This window comes from Nycticebus coucang, chromosome 4 (assembly GCF_027406575.1).
Source record: "Nycticebus coucang isolate mNycCou1 chromosome 4, mNycCou1.pri, whole genome shotgun sequence".
Lineage (NCBI taxonomy): Eukaryota > Metazoa > Chordata > Mammalia > Primates > Lorisidae > Nycticebus > Nycticebus coucang.
In genome coordinates, this window is record NC_069783.1 from 146,744,122 (window position 1) to 146,749,437 (window position 5,316).

Here is a 5,316-nt window from a genome sequence, read left to right on the forward strand (position 1 = left end):
ATGAGGTGACTGTTTTTGTCTCTCTTAACTCTAGTTGCTTTAAATCCACTTGTATCTGAAAATAAGATTGTGACCTGTCGGGGTCCCACCCTGAGAGCAGTGTTCACTGAGACCTGTGGAAATGGTGGTGATCAACTGAAGAAATATAGAGTTAGGAGCAATGGCAAAGAAAGAGAAGAGACATAGAGTAGAATTAAAAGTGGGACCTCAGGGGTCCATTGCCCATCATGGGATTCCAGCAATGGCCCAGGGTGTTTTCTCCACTCTGATTTTATTGAAGTCTATTTGCCCAGAGGAAAGATGAGGGAGGGTACAAAGACGTCAGCAGTTTCTCAGATTGATCATATTAGCTCCTTCAATAATCTGAAATCTGAGCCTTTTTAAATCTGGGAGAGCCTCCTGCTTGAGGTCACACACACAGATTTCTAGGGAGGTGTTAAGCTCCGCTAGTTCCCTGTGGAGTAAAACACCACCAGCATTAATCTACTCTGAGGGATCGGTGGGAGGGAGGCATTTCCCCCCATCACCACCACAGAGGATTTTCCTCTGTTATAAAGGACATAAGCTCTTCTGCTCATATCTCAGAGCTCAAGCTACTCCCTTGGTCTCTGTCCAAGGCAAATGTGAATCTCCACAATGGGTATCTGCTTTGCCTGTTTAATGGGCAGGAAACACCCTAGAAGATATATCTTTTCTTAGGACTTGTCATAGCCTCTTCTATAACCATTATTCCCCTCAGAGTGCTCACAGACGCAGCAGGAGGTTTGTGAGCTGTATCCCCAACAGGTTAGAACTTCAGAAAAGGCAAGAAGTTTGCTAGCAATGGCTAGCTTAAATGTAAACTGGCTGATTTTTCTTTGTTCTGATTCACTCAGCTTACTTTTTAGTTTTCCTCTTTTTCTTGGGGTGCTTTCCTTTGCCAAGAGTGGGGTCTTCAGTCCCCATTCTCCCAGCAGTGACCCCCTCCTTTCTTCTGATTTCTATTTGCCTGAAATACTGCTTTCCAACCCTTCACCCTGAGTCTTGTTTTGTCCTTTAAAGTGAAATATGTTTCCTGGAGATAACATATAGATGGCTTGTTCTTTTTTATCCAATCAGCTAGCCTGAGCCTTTTCAGTGAGGAATTCAAGCCGTTAACATTCATGGAGAGAATTGGTAAGTGTGAGGGAGTTCTAATCTTCTTATTTAGTGAAAGTCCGTTGCTTAGTTTTATCCTTTACGCCATTGTGGAAGCTAGGTTTTTTCCTTTAGTTTCTGGGTGTTTACTTGCTGGTGGTCCATTGTGATGGTCAATGTGGAGACTAGGTCTAAGTAGTTCTTGTAGATCCAGTCTTGTGGTGGTGAATTTCTCCAATGTTTGCATATCAGTAAAAGATTTGATTTTTCCATTGATTTTGAAGCTTAGTTTAGCAGGATACAAAATTCTGCCCAGAAAATGGTTATGTTTAAGAAGGTTAAAATCAGATGACTATTCTCTTCTGGCTTGGAAAGTTTCAGCTGAAACATCTGCTATCACTCTGAAGGATTGCCCCTGTAAGTCAGTTGGTGCTTACTCCTGGCTGCTTGCAGAATTTTGTCTTTTATCTTGATTTTGCACAGGTTTATGACAATGTGTCTTGAACATGCTCTATTTGTATTGAGATGACCTGGCATTTGCTCTCCCTCCAAAGGAGTGTTTTGGAATCTGTAGTGATATTGGGAAATTTTCACTTATGATATCCTCCAGTAGGGCTTCCGTTCCTTTGGGGTTCTTCTTCCCCTTCAGGGATCCCTATAATTTATATGTTTGAATGCTTCATGAAATCCCATAATTCTTCGAGTGAGTGTTCTGCTTTCTCTCTCTTTTCTGTCTCTTTGACTACCTGGGTTAGTAAAAGAGCTTTATCTTCTAGCTCTGAGATTCTTTCTTCTCCATGGTCTAATCTGTTATTGATACTTTCTATTGCATCTTTAAGTTCCCTGATTGACTTCTTCAATTTGTTAAGCTCCAGCATATCCTTTCTATATTCTTCATATCTTTCATCCTTTGGTTCTGTTTTTGGATTTCCTTTTGAGTATTTTTTACTTTCTCATCAATTCTCTTTATTGTTTTTGCCATTAATATTTTAAATTCCCTTTCTGTCATTTCCATTAATTTTTTTTTTTTTTGAGACAGAGTCTTACTATGTCATCCTCAGTAGCGTGTCATGGCGTCACAGCTCACAGCAACCTGAAACTCTTGGGTTTAAGTGATTCTTGCCTCAGCCTCCCAAGTAGCTGGGACTAAAGGTGCCTGCCACAATGCCCGGCTATTTTTTGTTACAGTTGTTTAGCTGTTGTTTAGCTAGCCTGTGCTGGTTTTGAACCCACCACCTTCAGTGTATGTGGCTGGTGCTGTAACCACTGTGCTACGGGCACTGAGCCTCCATTAATTCTGTATACGTGGAATCTTCTGAGGTGGCAACCGCAGGATCCCTTGCAGGGCAGTACTCTGTTCCAGTTTTCCACGTTGCCAGAATTTTTCTTTTTGTTCCTTCTCATGTGTTTTCTTCCTGTTCACTGCCTTTCCCTACTTTTTCCTCTCACTACCTCCTTCATTTTAAATTACCTTGTCTCTGAGCTTAGGTGTTGAAGTGGCCTTTTGGTATAAGGCCAAAAGTAAAGAGTGAGAAGGGAGAGAGGAATGAAAAGGATAAAAAAGAAGGGGAGGTAAAAGGAAATAATTTAAGAAAAGGGGAGAAGAAGGACAGAAAGAGACAAAGAGAGCAATAGGAGAAATGGTGGTGCTCAGCTGGGTGCTCTGACTTATATCCACAACTCTAGTACTTTGGGGGGCTGGGCTGAATGGGTCACTCAAGGTCAGGATCTTATTGCCATCCTGGGCAAAAGCAAGACCCCAGCTCCACCAAGTATAGAAAAAAATCAGCAGTATGTTGCAGTGATGACTTTCCAAAGGCCAAAGCTAGAAGGATACACTAGACCACAAGTTCGTGATGTCCTAGAGCCAGACCAATGCTGTTACCTCCCAGACAGGCCAATGCCATGAACCCTCAGCCCTCAGAGAAAAGAAAAAAGAAAGAAAAAATAAATAAAAGTAAATAAAGAAAATTAAAAATATAATTATATAAGACAAAGAAAAAAGGAATATATTAGTTGTTGTAGGAGAAATTTATGTAGGAAAGGTGACAAAAATAGAAAAATCTCTAACACAGAGAAAAAATGAAATAGAAAAGAAAAAAAGAATAAAAGGGGCTGAAAACCTGGAACAAAAATGGAGGATCCTTTGTATTGAAGAAAATACAAATGAAAAAATAAAAATGCTACCAAACCTAACCAAACCAAACAAAGAACAGTGCCACAAAAAACAAAGAAAGAAACAAAGGAAAATACTGAGAACAGGAATAAAATAACAATAATAATACTAATAAAATATATAGAGTAATATATTGCCTGGACACCTGGTGGTGCTGTGGTATTAGGAGACAGAGCAAACACAGGCTGGCTTTGCTGAATTCGATGGGGGGTCAGAAGCCATTCTCTAGTTCCTAAGGAGCCATGATCCTGTCTTCTTGATTTATTTGCTCTCAGTCCCGGCCTGGTTGCTTCATCAGCATTCAGTCTCCATGGGATCGAGGTCCTGAATCTCTCACCAGATATCTTAGGAGGCATGACCAACAGTGCCCCCTGACAACAAAAGGGTCTTCCTGGGATTCAGGGGCTGTTCAGCTCCCCCAAGGATGGTTACCTGAGCTCAAAAGGTGCACCAGAGTCTGCCTTATACTAGGACCCTGCAGACTGTTCCTCCCTCACAGCCTTCCCACAAGGGCAGTGCCCGGCTAGCAGCCAAGCCAATGGGAGATCCACCCCACCTGGTATGCAGTCCTGGCCACTGGATGCTGCCCTAGCTTACTTACTTACCCACGCCCTCTCAAGACAGCTCCAGCGCACAGCTCAGTTCAAAACCCAAAACTGGGCTTGTGGTGGGAATGCCAGGACAGGGCACAGGCAGGGCCAGAGAAGGTCAGGCCTGTTTTTAGAGGAATCTGCTTCCTGGGGAGGGGACAGCAGTTAGAGGCAGACCAGCCACCTGCAGGCAGCAGTGAAAGAGACTGGGAAAATGGGAGTAACTGTAGGTACACTCCAAACTCTATTAGTGGTTCAAAATTCCCACTTTTTCCATGGAGGTTCTTTTCATCATACTTCCTTACAGCATCCTGGTTTCAGGAATGGATAAGAAGGATGTGTGAAAAATAATTAGCAGTGTAAATCTTGACAAACTTATACATATAGAAAAGGAAATGATAGAAACCAGTGGAAAAAACAATATATTGGATATTCAGTTAGAAAAGACTAATGGTTTATTAAAAGTAATGCAAACAAAGGAGGTCTGAATTAAATAAGAATGTGCTGCTCTTGATAGTATGATAAAAGGGCTGTAACAGACCACTGAATATCAACCTAATTTGATAGATGAACATGAACTGAAAAAGAAATGCCGATCTTATAAAAGAGAAGTTGGAATCTCATGAACAGGACTGGAAGAATAATGTTGCCAAACTTGTGAGTGAAATGGAAATCAAAGAGGAGGGATGTAAGATAGAAATGAGCAAACTTTACCAGGACACACAGAAAAAAAAAAAATTAAATGAAGAAAAGCACAAAGAACTAATAGAGGGGGAAAAAGGAATGGAAATTTCAGAGTTAAATGTAAAGTTAAGAACTGAAGAGAAGGAAAAACAAAATGAAATAATCAAAATACAGCGAAAAATTGATGCCAAACTAGCAAAAGTTCATACTAAATCAAAAGCATACCTGGGTCCTACTGCTTTGCCAGAGTATCTACAGAAGCAAGTTTCAACATTTTCAAGAAGAAAAAAAGAAGGAGATTGCAGTTCTTCATAATACTGTCTGTGATTTAGAACAATGTCTTCCTGTTGGTAAAGATTCTCGCTTTAAGTGAAGACCATTTTGACCATAGCAGTAAATTCATTGACTGCTATTTAATTTCTTTAAGGGTAATTGAAAATTTTACTTTTATTTTCAACATAAGCATACTGCCTAAATAATAATACACAAAAACTACAGCTTTAAACTTTTTAAAATTCAGTTTAGACACATCAATACCTTAGCCAATTTTGTGTTGCATTCTTTTTTTGTGTGTGTGTGATTTTTGGCCGGGGCTGGGTTTGAACCCACCACCTCCAGCATATGGGACCGGCACCCCACTCCTTGAGCCACAGGCGCCGCCCCTTGTGTTGCATTCTTAACCATAAAGGAGTTCACGTGTATAGGGTTTACTTTACCTACTAAACCATTATTGACTATGGAAATACTTTC

The 5,316-nt window shown here is 40.7% G+C and overlaps 1 pseudogene; it reads left to right on the forward strand.

Annotated features, from left to right (window-relative positions):
- On the forward strand, positions 1–4,939 carry LOC128584486 (coiled-coil domain-containing protein 152-like; annotated as a pseudogene).
- Positions 4,940–5,316: the final 377 nt, after the last annotated feature.